This window comes from Schistocerca americana, chromosome 2 (genome assembly GCF_021461395.2).
Source record: "Schistocerca americana isolate TAMUIC-IGC-003095 chromosome 2, iqSchAmer2.1, whole genome shotgun sequence".
NCBI lineage: Eukaryota > Metazoa > Arthropoda > Insecta > Orthoptera > Acrididae > Schistocerca > Schistocerca americana.
In genome coordinates, this window is record NC_060120.1 from 120527169 (window position 1) to 120545832 (window position 18664).

At 40.0% G+C, this 18664-nt stretch overlaps 1 protein-coding gene across 2 annotated transcripts in view; it reads left to right on the forward strand.

Moving 5' to 3' along the window:
* Positions 1-18664, forward strand: part of LOC124596011 (anoctamin-10) — a 321895-nt gene that overhangs the window by 38504 nt on the left and 264727 nt on the right. For both annotated transcript variants that reach the window (XM_047134964.1, XM_047134965.1), the window contains exon 2: positions 15222-15261. The gene's annotated coding sequence lies outside the window, so the exon portion shown is untranslated. The remainder of the gene's footprint in view (positions 1-15221; positions 15262-18664) is intronic.

Below are 18664 nucleotides of genomic sequence, written 5' to 3' on the forward strand. Positions count from 1 at the left end.
CCCCGAGAACTTAGAACTACTTAAACCTAACTAACCTAAGGACATCACACACATCCATGCCCGAGGCAGGATTCGAACCTGCGACCGTAGCAGTGCCGCGGTTCCGGACTGCAGCGCCTAGAACCGCAGGCCACCTTGGCCGGCGAAATTACGTTTCGTATAATTTTAAGCTATGCTGACAGCCAGTTATGTAGATAAGCTGACAGCTCACAAACCCGGTGTTACGACGTAAAGTTAAGCGCCGGCACCTCAGTCGGGAACGATAGAAAAGAGATGGCCGTGAGAAAACGTCAGCCAATCGCACGCTGACCGACCGCTCTCCAGGACAATGCGACAGCAGTGGCCCCCAGGTCAAGAGGGCATATGCGCCGTGACCAACTGGTGACGACCGATTTGAGTAGCAGCTTCAAGACTAGCGACTTGGATAGAAGCGTCAACGCTCGTTAATCGGATTACACTTTCTATGTAGCACAGACGTGTGATTGTTTATGGTGAAGTAGATTGCTTATTTCGTACGTCGCCCTTTGCTTGCAACACATCTAATTACAGCAGTTATGTACAGGATGATTATAATTAAACTTTCAAACCTCTGTAGAAATAACATCACTGGTCAGAATGACGTCAAATTGTAACGGAATGTTATCGGAGAAGCGGGGAAAACCTATGGCAGAAGAAAAATAAATAGTTACAAAATTTACCAATAGATGGCTCTCTAAGCATCATAATTTAATGAATGACATATGACAAATGAATCCTACAACAATGCCTGACGTGTACGTTTGACGTTAAACAAATTGTACTGCTCAGGGTGAACGGGTGTACAGGTGTGATACTGTTAGTTACGTAAGCCCATCCGCCGCGACAGTGTTATATCACATTGGATGGGAAAAATCTGTTTTCAGTTGTCCTGAAGCCAAAAACCGCATAAAAAGCAGCAATAAAAATCAAATCGGATTATTAATTTCCGTGTGACTCGCGCAAAATATGTTAAATATGCTGCCCACCGTTCTCTGCACCAAGCTAAAATCGAGAAATAGCATGTTCCACTGTTGGAAGTGTTTCCGGGGTCACGTTCAGAATGTGTTGCGCAATGCGTGACTTCAACGCAGCTAAGTTCGCAATCGGAACACTGAACGCAACATCTTACAGACAGCCCCACAGCCAGAAGTGACACGGATTAAGATCAGGGACGGACGGCTGAAGGGGAATGGCGGCTGATAATTCTAGCATTTCCGAAATGGCGCTTCAGCAGCTGCTTAACTGGATTTGCAACGTGCGAAGGTGCGCCATCTTGCATAAAAATAATCCCATCCACACATCCACGCTGTTGGAGGGCTGGAATGACGTGGTTACGCTCACCAGTGACGGTACAGGTAACAGGACCGGAAGCACCTGTCTCTTCGAAAAAGTATGACCCTATGATAAATGATGCCGTAAACCCGCACCACACAGTGACATTTTCAGGATGAAGTGGTACGGTTTAGTTGCTTGTGGATTTTCCGTTACCAATATTCGACAATCCTGTGTATTGACATATCAGATGGAAATCGGCTTCGTCTGTCCTCAAAATCTTCCACGGCCGATCATTGTCCACATCCATGCGGGCAAGAAATTCTAAACCAAAGGTCTCTCATGCTGTCAGGTCAACAGGAAGCAACTCGTGCATATGGGTAAGTTTGAATGGATAGCAAAGAAGGATGTTTCGTAGGATTTACGCACCGTGCTCAATGGTATATCCAGTGTTCGGGCAATTCTCCGTGCACTATACGTTTGCACACCACCACTCGTCTCCTCCGGCATTGCTGTGGCCATTGCTTCCACTGACGTCGAATCAGGTTGCACAGCAAAAGAACCCGTCTTTTCGAATTTCCGAATCATTTTCTCCAGATCCACCGGCAGTCATCGGAGCAACGCCTTTTTTCTTTTTTCAAACCCTTCAGTGTCCGGGACTTCTACAGAGCGACGTGTGCATCATTCTTGTAATACAGCTTTACAAGAAGAGCGCGATCCTGCATTGCGACAGTCATGACGGACGTCGCGGACGCGAAAGGAGGAAAAGCCATGTACTCCTACTGTTTATACCAACTTCAGTGGGTCGTGCGCATGACAGGTGTTTTCATTTACGTATTCTGACACATACAGCGCCATCTATTGATCAATTTTCACACTATTTGTTTCTTCTGCCGTACGTTTTCCCCCTTCTCCGATAATACTCAGTTGGAATTTGAGGTCATTCTGACCAGTGGTGTTATTTCTACAGCGTTTTGAAAGTTGGACTTTAATTATAACCACCCTATATTGTCATTTACTTTTTTGTAATAAAACTTATTAATAAGACTTCGAACTGTTTGTTTAGTGAACTGAGTACGTAGGAGTCCTAGACTACACATATTTGACGACGAGCATGGAGACATAATACCCGGTATTGCCAGCGTATTCATTTTGCCAATTTTCAATTAAACAAAAAATGAACTATTTCTGGTTCAGTATCAAAAAAATTTCATTTCCAAGTGTTCGTGAAAACGCCTATGAAATTATGAAACAGCAATATAAACATGCATAACTTACAAATATATAAGTACAGTATACAAATTAACGAACGTGGTCCCAGACAGCTTCCGGGCGCAGCTGCTTCGTGTGTCTAAAACGCGATTTCGTTAACGTCTCTGTGGCAACACCTCTTCATAGCTCTAGAGACGGCTATCTTCATCGCCTACCGCCACTTGCTCTTCACAGTCGACCGGCGAGTTGGCGCAGTGGTTATACGCTGGAGCCGGCCTGTGTGGCCGAGGGGTTCTAGGCGCTTCAGTCTGGAACCGCGCGACCGCTACGGTCACAGGTTCGAATCCTGCCTCGGGCATGGATGTGTGTGATGTCCTTAGGTTAGTTATGTTTAAGTAGTTCTAAGTTCTAGGGGACTGATGACCTCAGATGTTAAGTCCCATAGTGCTCAGAGCCATTTGGACAATTTTATACGATGGACTCGTATTAGGGAGGACCTGCGTCCGGCCATTCTGACTTAGGTTTACCACGATTTCTCTAAATCGCTTCAGGCAAATCCCGGGATGGTTCCTTTGAAAGGGCACGGCCGACTTCCTTTCCCGTCCTCCCCTAATCGGGTGGGAGACCCCCTCCCCCAAATCAACCAGTCAACCAACCAACCTACCTTCACAATCGAAAGCTGTCAAAAGCGCTGCCAGATGTCAGGGGTTTACGTAAGTTGACTCGACAGCGGGAGTATCTTACAAGGGAACCTCCCCATCGCACCCCCCTCAGATTTAGTTATAAGTTGGCACAGTGGATAGGCCTTGAAAAACTGAACACATATCAATTCCGAAAACAGGAAGAAGTTGTGTGGAACTGTGAAAAAATGAGCAAAATATACAAACTGAGTAGTTCAACGGAAGATAGGCAACATAAAGGACGATGGGAACGCAGGAGTGCCATGGTCTCGTGGTAACGTGAGAAGCTGCAGAACGAAAGGTTCTTGGTTCAAATCTTCCATCGAGTGAAAAGTTTAACTTTTTATTTTCAGTTTATGTGACAAACTCTTATGTTTTCATCACTTTTTTGGGAGTGATTATCACATCCACAAGAAAACCTAAATCGGGCAAGGTAGAAGAATCTTTTTACCCATTCGCCAAGTGTACAAGTTAGGTGGGTCGACAACATATTCCTGTCATGTGACGCACATGCCGTCACCAGTGTCGTATAGAATATATCAAATGTGTTTTCCTGTGGAGGAATCGGTTGACCTATGACCTTGCGATCAAATGTTTTCTGTTCCCATTGGAGAGGCACGTCCTTTCGTCTACTAATCGCACGGTTTTGCGATGCGGTCGCGAAACACACACTAAACTTATTACAGTGAACAGAGATGTCAATGAACGAACGGACAGATAATAACTATACAAAAATAAAGAAAGTAAAATTATCACTCGAGGGAAGACTTGAACCAAGGACCTCTCGTTTTGCAGCTGCTCACGCGACCACAGGACCACGGCGCTCCTAAGCTAATATTGTCCATTATGATGCTTATGTGGCCCATGGACTACTCAGTTTGTATATTTTGCTTATTTTTTCACAGTTCCACACAACTTCTTCCTGTTTTCTCAATTGATCTGTGTTCAGTTTATCAAGGCCTATCCACTGTGCCAACTTACAACTAAATCTGAGGGGGGTGCGATGGGGAGGTTCCCTTGTTAGCAGTGAAGAATTTAATGTATTAAAACTGTCAAAGCAGACATGTAGAAACCTGTCCAACATTTTTTATACAGGAAAAACACGTCGAAAGAGTCACTTTTTTAGCTGCTAAGGCAAACTGCAATTATTTTTGAAAAGAATATTGAAATTTGCTTAATTAGTAGCTCGTCAGGCGGCTGGAGACATGCACACCCCTGCCGTAGTTCTAGCAAACAGCGCACGCGCAACACGGCGGACGCACATCCTTGTTTGACGGCCCATTGGTAAACAGATAACACGGCACAACGCCATCGTAATTTGTAAAGTGAGTTTCTCTCAGTTGATAGTTACTAATTACTCGTGCAACTCAATTAATATCCATAATAATTAGCACCTGCCTTTTGCGGTATCGCTCAATGTTATATTCTTGTTAATAGCATGTCTATGGGCAGCTTCCAGAGTTTCACAGTAATGTGGAATCCTGTTAATATTTTAAATCCTGTAAGGGCAAAATATGAAGAACGTGGTACGGGTTAGCAATCGAAATCACCTTCTCCTGAAGACCTGTGTATGAGACATTTATCATCATTTCTTTATAAATTATGGAAACATTAGAAGAAACATGAGGTAACTGGGACGATTCCGTGAATTATTGTTCGAACGACGGTTGTTGTTGTTGTTGTGGTCTTCAGTCCTGAGACTGGTTTGATGCAGCTCTCCATGCTACTCTATCCTGTGCAAGCTTCATCATCTCCCAGTACCTACTGCAACCTACATCCTTCTGAATCTGCTTAGTGTATTGATCTCCTGGTCTCCCTCTACGATTTTACCCTCCACGCTGCCCTCCAATGCTAAATTTGTGATCCCTTGATGTCTCAAAACATGTCCTACCAACCGATCCCTTCTTCTAGTCAAGTTGTGCCACAAACTTCTCTTCTCCCCAATCCTATTCAATACCCCCTCATTAGTTACGTGATCTATCCACCTTATCTTCAGCATTCTTCTGTAGCACCACATTTCGAAAGCTTCTATTCTCTTCTTGTCCAAACTGGTTATCGTCCATGTTTCACTTCCATACATGGCTACACTCCATACAAATACTTTCAGAAACAACTTCCTGACACTTAAATCTATACTCGATGTTGTTGAACTAATAATAGTCTAGAACAACAACGGATTACCTTCGAGGCCCAAAGAAAAGATGCACTTTAATAGCTTTCAATGGAAAAAAAGGCAGTAAATTTTTTGGTTAAACGAAGGGGACAGAAAACTCTTAAACTTAAGCGGTGTGCAAAACCACTTTCGTTTCGCAAGATCTGAACACGAATCGTATAAATGGGTAAAAGATTTACACGAAGAACGAAATATGGGCCAAAAGAAACTCTCAAGTGAGAAAGGAAAATTATTCGAAAGATTAAGAACTTCTTGTGAGAGTCGGTGTACGGTTACCGAGGAAGATTTGGGAGATTGAGAGCTCTAAATTGCAAGTAAATTGAACATTACTGATTTTCACGCTTCTTAGACTAATTTGCCTTCATATTACTGAGGTCGGATTTAAAGCTGCAGAAACAGTAATCCACCCATACTTATCACTGCCACTGTTGTATACGTGTGCCATAGCACTCATAGACTGCACAATCCATATTGTCCATTTTTCGCTCGAAATAAGTGCGATTTGCACGAACTATGACTGGCTTTACACGCAGCTTTCAGGGGATAACAAGAAGCTTCGTGTCTGCAGCTCGTGGTCGTGCGGTAGCGTTCTCGCTTCCCGCACCCAGGTTCCCGGGTTCGATTCCCGGCGGGGTCAGGGATTTTCTCTGCCTCGTGATGACTGGGGGTTGTGTGATGTCCTTAGGTTAGTTAGGTTTAAGTAGTTCTAAGTTCTAGGGGACTGATGACCATAGGTGTTAAGTCCCATAGTACTCAGAGCCATTTGAACCATTTTTTTTAAGAAGCTTCGTCTTTACGTCAACAACGAATTTTACACCGTTTAATGACGTCTCTACACTTTTACTTGAAGTGAACTTCGCAATTTTGGGGTTGTCTTTCCCGTATAATTTCCTGAATCTAGACAGATTTGATCAATTATATATGTATGCAACAAAATACGCAGAACAACGACCACGACCATTTCTTGCTCCATTTCAGCACGGTCTAAATAAAACCCTAGTAATTACTGTGAAGTGCCTGAATGCATTAATTTTTCTTTCATCAGGTGTGTCTGGTGCAGAGAAAATGTTTTCGTCATCCAACAGGCACTTAGCATTTTTATGATGACTGCAAGGAATTAAAAAGGAACTTTTTCCTTGTTAGCAAAATATACAATAGTAAAAATTATTATAAGAACTTTGCTACAGGAATTGTTATAAATTATTTAATATCAACAAATTAAAGTCCCCATTGATGGAAGTCGTTTCCAATGTAACATCATACACTGTCTCGATTTTCTTTCTTCTGCTGGTCACTTGCGGAAGAATTACATCTCTGTAACAATTTAGCTATCCATATGAACAGGCTATTTTAAAAATTAATGATTTGAGATATTTTAATTATGGTTTATGCTTAAAATTTACTGCAGACTTTGCGCTACCTGGCACTACGTCCTCTTGTCACGGCTACGTCTGCTTTTTCGCCGATTCGTGCGCTGGGCACAAAGGGCAGTACAATGCATACAAAAAACATTCGGAGTCCCTCACAAAATGAGTGTTTATAACATAGACCACAGAATGAAGCATGTTGAAAGGGGGCAGTGGAAGGGCAAAAAATATACGAAAAGTCATTACAAAAATTTTAAGATAAAAGTCGGTGATATCGTAATGAATCAAACGTTTCAGTTTGATCTGAGGATTACGGATCTGAAATGGGATTTTGTCTAGACAGAGTATTGTGTTGCCGATTTTCTTTGCCAGTGTTTTAATTAAATTAATAGTTACTAAAACATCGTCTTTGTAGTAAAACTGACTGTTAGATTCGACGTAGTTTGACCTTATGATTCGACTCATACCTCAAATGCTTGAAAATCTTTTTGTAGTAAAAAAGTGTTAAAATTAGAATGGAGTAGTGATAGATCGAGTGGTAGCTATCTACGTCGGATTTGTGAAAAGAGCAGTGTTAAATAGAATTATGTCACAAAATAGTGGCGGAAGTAACGTATAACTAGCCAGTAAAGGTCGATCAAGATCATATTTTTTTCTCTATTTTTAGCTTAAATTGAACTGTTCTTTATATGGATTCGACGTATGGAAACTGTAAATTCTCATTCAATGGCGAAAAATTCATAATGGTAACGAAAATATCAATTACCTAGATCTCTCATCTCTCTCATCCTAATGAAGATATCCTTCCTGACACCCTAAAAGGTGCCTACTAAACGTTCTTCAAACATGTCGTCGGACACGTTCTGAAAGATTAGCTGTAGACTATTTGTAGACGCAGGATTTTAACGTAAACGGGGCACGATACCTTTCACGTGGTATTAAGGAATACCTTGATTTACTGTTTGACAAGTGACATATTAGTCTCAGTTCTCTGGGCAGTTCGGTCTCGACATGACGTCATCCATCTGCTTATGAAAATAACTGCATCTGAAGAACTTTGTCTGGCAGACGACAATTAACACTCCACCGAAGTACGACCACACGCATACAGCGGTAGATATTACAAAGACAAATTACTCATTTTTCATTGGCAGCTCCTCCGATTCCATTCAGAGAGAGGTGTTGCAAATACACTGGGCTATTTTGGACGACCGTCCTCCAAATTACCGTCTGCCCTTTCAATTAAGGTGTATTAGGTTTCTCTAAATCGCTTAGGGAAAACCAGAGATGGTTCCTTCTCCATTCTGCTCCAATCAGAGCACGTGCATAGTACGTAACGGCATCTTCATCGATCGGATCTTAAAACCCAACATTCCTTCCTTTCATGTCACAGGAGGATACTGGAATGGAGTTGAGTAAGCGAGAACACGTAACTACCTGACCTGCTTGCAGCAACTATAAAGGTATTGGTCAAATTGCTGCGATGACAATAGAAGTAGAGAGAGGATTCACGATTCGCCTCTGTGCAATCCGTGTGATTTAGGTGCTCTAACGTTTGAGTAGCAATGAAACTGACAACTGCTTTTCGTTCGTGGATTATTGCATTACTGATTTTATTTTTAGTGCATTTTGTTATTTGTTTATGCACAAACTAAGTGTTAAGCATTTTTGACAAAAAAATCGGTGTGCCTTGGGTCTAAGTATATAACAGAAGAGAATAGAAAAGGAAACTGAGGATCTGTTGGATGATGATCCGTTTGTCTTTTGGAAATGTAAGCGCGGGCACTAGGGAGGCAGTTCTGATGTTGCTATTGTTGCTACTCGTAATGGAAGCAATGCTTAAGAAAAAATCAAGAGACATTCATAGGAGATGTCGACCTGGAAAAAGCGTACGACAGCTTAAAATGGTGCAAGAAATTCTGAGAAGAATGGGGGGAAAGCTATAGGGAAAGACGGGTAATACACAATATGTAAAAGAACCAAGACGGAACAATAAGAATGGAAGATCACGAACGGAGCATTGGAATTTTTTAAAAAATGAGAGAGGAATGCAGTCTTTCGCCCTTATTGCCCAATCTCTACATCGCAGAAGCAATGACGGAAATGAAAGAAAGGTCTGAATGGGGTGAAAGTATGTCTTGATAAGATTCGCTGATGATATTGCTATTGTCGGTGAAAGTGAATAAGAATTACAGAACATGTTGAATGGAATGAAATATCTAAGAGCACAGAATATGGATTGAGAATAAACCGAAGAAAGTCGCAACTAGTGAGTGGCAGAAATGAATTAGCGATAAGGTTAACATACAAAATTGGGGCCGTAAAACAGAAGAAGTTGAGGAATTCTGCTACCCTGCAAGCAAAACAACAAAGGACACACGAAGCATGGATATAAAATGCAGAAGAGAGCATTCATGGCCAAGAGAAGTCTACTAGTATGAAACATCGGTCTTAAAACTGAGGAAGTAGTTCTGAGAATGTACGTTCGGGGCACAGCATTTTATGGGTGTGAAACATGGACTGTTGGTAAACCAGAAAAAGATAATAATCGAAGCGTTTGAAACGTGGTTTTATAGAAAGACGTTTAAAAGGACTGGCAAGATAAGGAATGAGGAAGTCCTCCGCAGAATCGGTGAAGAAAGGAATATACGGAAAACACTGATAAAAAGAATGGACAGGTTGATAGGAAATGTGTTAAGACATGAAGGAATAACTCCCAAGGTACTAGAAAGGACTGTAGAGGTTAAAAATTATACGAGAAGAGAGATCTGAGTATATCCGACGAATAATGGAGGACCTAGGGTGCAATTGCTACTCTGAGATGAAAAGTTTAGGACAATAGAGGAATTCGTGGCGGGCCGCAACGAACTAACAGAAGACTGATGACTCGGAAAAAAAAGGAAAAAGACTAGTTCTGCTGTTATATTACTGACCTCTGATCGACTAATTTGATTGGTCTACAAAGTTTAACGTCCCCATCCGATGGAGGCGTCATCAACTATGTAGCATGCCCTAACTACATGGGACATTGCGGTGGCGGCAGATGGTGTGACAACCTCTCCTCTTACCGCCGAAGAAAAGTTTGGCAGCCACCATGATTCGAACCGGCTGTCCCCGAATTAAACGCTATCGCACTGCAATACCTCAGTTATGGACAATGTATGATAATGTCAAACGAGAATGGAAAAAAGAATTCGTACAAATCCTGTTGACGTTACATTAAAACTGAAAGAAGTCTTTACTAAATTTCTCTTTACAGAAAGGAGTGCAGGAAACCATTGTAATGCTAAAAGTCGGTATGATTGTCTTGGTTTTACCTGATGGTGCTGCTTAGACATGGCCAAAATTGTCTTCCTTTTACTTAGAACTAATATTCTTGATGCCCGTTCAATATTTATCCATTCCTATGACAGCAATACCGTTGCATCTATGCAGTGGTCTGGTATTGATGTAGGACTCTACTTACTACCTATATTGCATCAACCGAATAACGGCAGAAAAGTCCAATGATTTCCTCAGATGCTATTTGTATTCGCTGCTATCTTTCTGCGCCGGTTTCTAAACTTATAGCGCCAACGCTTATACGATGCATATCCTATACCAGACTTCTTTCCATGTGTTGAGGACAGATTACTTATAACCAAAAAATAATTTTGTAAATATATTTGTCATCACTGATCATTTTATAGTGTAAATAAATACGCAGTGTATGGCTTACCATATGTCGGAAAGAGTAGCTCATTCTTAAGCTAGACAGCAGATGAGAGCCTATATAGACACCGGCCAGTTCTACGGTGACCGCAGTATTTATACTAGACTGTAGTCCGGATGTGCATTTAAAAAGCTTTGGAAGACGAAATGGACAACAAGACAAGAATCTGACAAGTAACACCGAAGCAGCACTTCGAATATGTTTGCTACGCTGACGAACGGTATTCCTATGGGAGACTTGACGAAAATCGTCAGGAAGGGGGGAAAATGTTCGAAAAATTGCACACGATCTACTGAATCATCTTTCAAAATATTTTATTGGCATGTTCACTCTAAATGCAGTTTAAACTGTTGTGAGTTCTTCGTTCTGAGAGAAGTTATTGACAATTCCTTCATTGCTCGCTACCCTGGTAAAAATAGATTCAGTAAAATCATCGTATAGAAATATAAATACGAGAGAAATGCTACGTGCTATGTGAACAATATTTTCCCACGAAATGTCTAAAACTGAAAATCCACATAGTTGTTGGTCCGATATTTCACAAGTATCTCCAAAGAGAAATGGCCCAGGTGGCAAAAAATAACGTAACTGATAGAAATAGCTGCTTAATGAGAAGCAGCAGTTACTGTAATAACCGCTCATCTGATACCATCAGTTATTTTAATAACTGCATGTTGACCGAAGATCGTACTACGCTGTCGCGTCATCTGAAATCTGGTCGGAAAGGAGAGGGACGAACTATTTAGGTGTTCTGTCGCTCATGGAAACAACTGTGAGACTGCGCGCCGTCTGTTTACATAAGTGTGTACAACGCTTTCGTGCGCTGTCACGGCTGTCGGCACAAACGAAGCTGAAGTGACTATAAGCAGTCGGCGCGACTGTGAAAATAGTCGTCAGATGTCGGTATTTTTCTGTGCCAGTTATCGTATTCGCTCACAGTTATTGTTCCCTGGGAGCTATAGCGCTACCACTAGGTGTAACCTAGAAGTTGGTAACTGTGTTGCGGACTCCAGTTAAAGGTCGTAGAAGCCGGTGATACTTCCAGAGAGGGTAGTTACTGAATTGAACAAGTATTTTCGTACTGCTACGGAAATAACCGCTGGCCAGAAATCACACAGCTGTGTACAATTTTGTAAGAATATCGTGTGTTAATTTTGGGCAGTATAGGAAACTCATGGCAGCAGTAATACAAAAGGTAGCAGATCTCCAACCTTCTTAAAGAATGTGCTTATTATTTTATGGCATTACTGTGAGGGAAAACTCGATGAGTTTCATCTCGTACATTGTACGGAAAGCTGTAAAGTATCGTACAGAGTATAAAACATGTTAAGTTTTTTTATAGATTTTACGCTTCATTAAGTATTTGAGTATTGTAGGTGATCTGAAATGGAAAACAGATGACTATCTACTCAAAGTATACCATATCCCTAATGCTTAGAAGCATCATTACGATGGAAAAAACGCCAGTGCTGTATCGCAGATCAATCTCGTTACAGTTTTTCTTATCAAATTATGAGTACAAAAAACTTGATACTTAGCTTAGTGGCATTATTAAGTGAAAGAGTTTCCTGAATTTGTACACGTCCAGTACCAAGGGGTTTTTCATTTAATTAGTCTTTGGCCGCTGACTTGGAAAAATTTTCTACAACGTATTACACACATCAATTTCAAATTGTACAGTGGAATATTTACACTTCAGACACGTGTGGCAAATTAAGCATTTCATGGAGGCATATTTGGAATGAATACACGTGTTCACAATAACAATCAAGTTAGATACTTGTCAGCGGTATTTAAATATAAGTGTAGATTTACTTACTTTAGGGCCTACTAGTACTTGCGCACACTACATGAAAATATTTGAATGACATATGCTTCTCTGTTTTCAAAGAGCTCAAGTGAGTTCATTTTCTATTATGTTAGGTAACACTGAAAAATCTTTCTGTCACGTGCACTCATTAACATGTTGATGTTTTGTTATATGCAAAACTTAGCCCTTCAGTTTGAGTAGTCATCTGTCTCATTCGTGATCTGGCCAGTTAACTATTATGATATTAAATTCACAGATGAAGTATACTGGAAAGGGAGCATATTTTTGACAGAATGTGTATGCTATCGTCATATTTAAGTTACAACAAAGGCAAAACATGGAATCGACAGGTGTAGTATTCCTTAGAACAGGAAATTTTGTTATTGAGAAATTTTTGAAAGCTTACTACAAATTCGTATTCCCCACATCAACACTATTAGTTCAGAATCTCACAGTCTGAATAACCAAAGAAGAGTAAACAGGTATAGTAATGACATCTGAGGCATTTAAATCTGGTACTCTTACGAGGTTGACACAACTAATCATCCACTGGAATTTTGCGTGCAGTAACGCCATACGTAAGAGATTAACAACAAACTGAATACTTCGAGAAATATAATTAGCCATTTCCCCACTAAAAAATTAACACCCTCTCGGTAGCTGAAGTACTCTAGCAGTTCTCTGTACCTCACACACAACTTTCCTCGAATGGATTATCTTGTACAGGAGTAAACGAATCTGTCACGTTGCATATATTGTTGCGTTGTATTACAAGGCCCCACATTTATTCCATTAGGCGAACAGCACGAAAAAGAAAGTTTCGAATTTTATCTTCAGTATTCGGCTTACATACTAGTTCATACTCGAAAAAGCGCGTTAAAGTGAAATGTTAACATTTCACTTTAACAGTGCAGTAACAAAGCTACGTGTACTTCCTGTTGCAGCTGCGAGGATAATATTTCAAATAGCGACAGATAACCTATATAAATATAATAAGAAACACCAGTAACCGTTCAAAAATCAACTGAAATATACTGGGTAGTTAATACGCTAAGGCTATGGCACGATTCATGAGACATTCCTCCCACTTCGCACTCCTCGCAGATACACTCAAACTAAACTGATGGATTCCAAGTGGTCACGTATTCCGTAACGATGGGAATATTAGAAGAATGACAGTTACGTTAATAGCTAGGCTACGAAGCAGGTACATTCTTGGAAACTGCCGTAAAGGCCACCGATAATCTGATGTCTCTAGAAAGTGGAATAGGACAAAGATGAGGAACAAGGCCAGAAAAAAGTTCCGTTATTTTATGCCAGAAAGACTACAGTATTTTTTCCCCTTTTTGATATTCATTGCTGAATTAATATCCACTTTACAACTCCTCTCCAGTTTCTGTAGATATTGTTTCTGATGAATCATTGTGGTTCTAACCACTCTTTATTACACTGGGATCTAGAAAATGTTAGTTGTAGTTTTATTTCGAGTTAATAAAACGAATATATCTTGATGCACTTCTATGCTGTGTTGATACACTGTCAAAGATGACAAGAAGTAAGAGGAGTGTAGGTGTCGCAAATTTAACAAATTTTGTCACTATGCCTAGCAAAGGGTGCTAAGGAAATATTTCCTGCTTATAAAACATGGTACTCCTAACCGATGTGTACAACAGTAGTAAATTGTTCTATACTGTTGTATTGAGAAACCTGTTCAAGTCAAAGCACTCTGCTGAAAAATTTTGATGTTGTATACTGTTGTAAAATAAAATAATTGTAAAATACATATTTTATAGGTTGCAATTGTAAGCTGTACGTGTAGCAAAATTGAAAAGGAGGAAGACGCAATTTAAAGTTCGAAGTGAATAAAATAACAAAACGAAAATGTGAACTTACTCATTGGTCTAATGGGAGATTAGTTTTACCAGTACAGTTCAGACATCACCAATGCCATTGGCTCATTTTCCTACAGTAGTCGGGATGGTCGATATTGTATATGCAGACGTGAATGAAACAATCACCACAACAACAATTTTTAAAATAAATTTAATTTCAATGAAAGGAACTATTTCAAATTTACCCCGATAACCACTCGTATACAGGATGTATTGAGCTCCTCCAGCAAAATGTCTGAGGTTGTTGACGAATATTTTCTGAGCACTTGGTATAAGGGCCCTAACTACATGGTGTATTTATGATTTATTCGGTTTTTTGCACCAGTTACCTTTGTTGTTTGGATATAAATTCACAAAAGTGAAAATGCAAGCTACACACAATCAGCAAATCGTGCAACATAAAATCTGCGGCAGTACAAAAATCTTCAGACACCCTGTTCAGCCTGCTGTGTCACTGCCTAATACAACGCTCTTCCCTTAAGGGATTGTTTAAAATGTCGACCATCATGACAACAGCAGAGAGAACAGCTACTGTCTTACAAGCTAAAAAGCGCTAGCGTCGTTATGCCGTTCTTCCATTGTATACAGTGTTACCATACACGAGGTGCATCTCGGCCAACCCTCCACTTAACGATACCACTAGTAAACGGAACAAATTTGCTATTTTCCGTGAAATTCATATGCAAGGACGGTGACAAATGCAATGACTAACGAGCCACTGGATAGTGACGGGTCCGTTGTACCAAAATACCAAGAAAATGCCTGGGAACGTCCTCCGAAATTTTGTCAGAGTTGGTGTCCGCACTGTACTCTTTTTCTTTTTAGTGTGTAACACCTCTTCATTCAAATATCCGAACTTACGTCGCTTTGCTTTTAAAATACAGTATATATTTTAACAATAGTAACTTAAACGCATGCGACGGCTTCAAGTAAAACATAGGCAATTTTTTAAACTGAAATGAATGATAACAAGTAACAAAATAATTTTTACCAAGTAATGTTTTTAGAATTAACGTACGTGATAACAGTAGACTGATTTAAATAATACCTCCGTTTGTTATTCGCGGCCTGGTTTTCTGTTCTAGGTTTCGTAGCAGTGGATACACGGTCATGCTCTTGTGACTGGTAAGTTACACCATTATAATTTATGCACAGCGAATGTAGAAAGCTTTAGCATTTAAAAGAAATGTTTGTAGTGTGTCGATCTTCACACAGTTCGTATTAGATATAAGCCATACTAGTAATTAGTAGTAAGAGCACGGCCCAGTCTAATATCGACTGTGTGAAGACTAACAAATCACAAAAGTTTCCCAACTTGAATTGAGTACGAATATTATGCATCTTTTTCGCTGTAGACAAAACCGATTTAGATGCTGTCTAAATATTTCCACGGAAAATGCAGAACATTGACTCGTTTTCTTTAAACAAAGCCTTTGTGAAATAGAAATAAAAACGCTTTCATAGGCAGTAGCTTTCCTAAACAGTAAGAATAAAGTTTGTATGAAAAGTTCTTTTACTGCGTAGCAAGAAGCCTAAGAGAATGACGTTCAGTAGTCAGAGTTTACAACTGCATGCTACAGAATCACAATTCTGTTTTTGGCGCTTACTGTGCTTTGTGTAACAGTCAATTACAAATTGTTGTTGTGCAGACAATAGTGACTATCGTTTTTTTAGTTGAAATGTAAGACACTACCTTTAGAAGATGATTCAACATTTCGTACTGGACTGGTATTCGAATCAGTTTAATACAAAGATTGCTTTGGGTCTCAATACAAAAGAAAATTTGAAACGAAGGTGTAACTGGTGCGTCCAAAATCACACACTGTTAGCAAATCGTTGTTATAACTAATATTTTATCACAGTGTCATAGTATCGTTACCCATCGGTAGCTTGCCGTAGAACGATGTCGCACTTCGTAACACTTTAGAACAACAAACTGAACAGTTATGAGGAAATTACCAAGCATATGTACTCTTAGGTCAGGTGACGCCGAGAAATTATATTCTTGAAATGTCAAATATCTACTTAAATTCGGCTAGGTCTTGTACGTTGTAAAGTAAGCTCTTTACAATACCTGTGGGTGAGGGCCGTTTCAAGTCAAACTTACCTCATTACGTAGGTCCACCGATAAATTATCAGAGTTGTTCACGTGTAGTTTCCAGAAACTTATCCTCAATCAATCTTGCACCCATCGGTTGCCAGTGAACGGTCGTTTGTTAAGTTCGTGACGTCATGCCTTATTCAAAGATATTGCTCAAGTTTAGCATGTGGTAGAGTATAATCTTTGTGCTACCAGAAAACATTAAGAAACTGCAGCGCAATAACAGAATCATGTTAATTTTCAGATGCAGCAGAACCTCGCAGTCAGGAATTACAACTACTTCTGTAACGCTCGAAACATAGCCAAAGGACGCTGATTTTGTGTTTGCAGGCGCTATATTTTGTTTAGGCCTCGCGGTCATCTTTATGCTTCGGAACCATGCCATTTTTTACAAGCAGTGAGTAGAAACAATACGATGTGGTTAAATTTCTTTTATCCCTATACTATTTGTTCATGCCATCTTGCATTAACCATCTTTCCATTTCAAAGTTCTTTCTTTTAGTACGCAGTCTGCACTGAAATCGTTAAGTGTATCGCAACCTTATCTGACTCATTCGGTCATTTGATTATATGTCACGGAATATCGGAGCTCTTCGTTATGTCTCTAAAGTATCACAATTTGAAAGCTGCTTCGTCAAATAATTTTCTTCTTTGTCATGGGAATGTGGTCAGACTATATAAGCTTTGCTTTACTTGTCCAAAAAAATCTATTGTTATCGTCCATCCCTAATCTTTTCTCTTACGAAGAGTCTAAACACGATTATTCAAATATTTTTGTAAACACACATTAAAAGAATACAAATAACCGTTGGGATTTAGATGCAATATATTCCTCTAGTTGGCTTTTCAATGCGTACCCAGGTTTAGGAAACAAAGTAGTGCAAGATAATATTCACCTATGGGCAACCAGCGGTGTACAAATAAAGATGCATTATATTCCCCTTAGTTTATCATATGCAATCCACTGGACTACTGACTCTTGGGAATGAAGATTTCGGCACTGTTATTTCTATAAATTATTCTATTCAGATTTGGGCGTGTTTATTTAAGCACTGTGTTCAACATTCCACGAAGCTTAGGTAATGATAAAAGAACTTAACTGAAAATTAATGTTGATGATGAATGTATTGAAAGTTGTTTCGTCATTAAATCCACCAAATTTCCTCGTGTGTGTGTGTGTGTGTGTGTGTGTGTGTGTGTGTGTGTGTGTGTGTGTGTGTAATTTTCAGGGACATTCCTAGGTGCAACCACTTAGATGAGGCATAGTTTCTTAGCAAGCTGTTGCAAAGAACCTTTGCATTGTGGATACAACTTGCCGACAACGAAGAGGGAAAAAACCTACATGTGTTTCGTAGTGTCTTGATTAGATTAGACCACTTCTTGAAGCGCCAGTGTTTTTACAATTGTTGGCTAATTTATTGATATCAGATGCATCAGTTTCTAATTATGTTTTAATTTCATTTGCACAACTAGTTTAGAAGCTGTTAGTTGTCTTTTATAAGTATAATTCCATTCAGCTTGACTACATGAGTACGCAAGTTCGAACGCTAACCGTCGTTGCCAACTGCACTGAACAACGCGTCACAATTCGGAATCCATGTGACTTCACCAAACGTGACGACTATAAGCAAGTTAGCATTCGTTACGCTCGACCCTACCGTAAATAAGCACGGTATTAAGTTTCAATTGAACCATTTGCGTAATATACGAGTATAGTTACTCGCTTATGAGAGGTCACACTCAGATTCGCTTTAAACGGCTAGTGGGGAGGGCAATCGCAAACACACAAATCACATGGCAGATATATCTTCAGCTGTAAATTTTTAACTCTCTATTAAGCTACCGGTTTCTGTGTTGCATTACATCATCATCAGGCCTCTTGACAAAGGTAGATCGGATACGATCAGATTGCATGTAGTCATTGTAGGAGCTACAAAAAGACAACCGGCGTCCGCAGATATCGGATAGAGACGACATGGTCACTTCGTGCATCTACCGACGTGGGTTATGCACAAAGTGATCACGTCGTTTATAGCAGGGATCTGCGAACACCGGTTATTTTATTATGACTCCAACAATGACTACACACCATTTCATTTCATACGATCTACTTGTGATATAACATCGAAACATGTACCTTAATAAACAGTTCAAAATTTGCGGCTATAGATGTACTATCTTTTATTTCAAACTGAACAGCCGACGTCCCAGTCAACATCTTCTGCGAAGATGGACATACAAAAATTGGCAGATGTGTAAATAAGTGCGCATGCAATTGAAAAACAACGGAAGCAGCTCCATGAAGGCAAGGCAGCTGTACCTAATCGGGTACCCGTTACATTCTACGCAGGGTATTTCACCATTCCTATTACAAGCTGCTAGGGATTGTAGAGGGAACTTCGTATTTAAAGTTTTGATACAGCACTA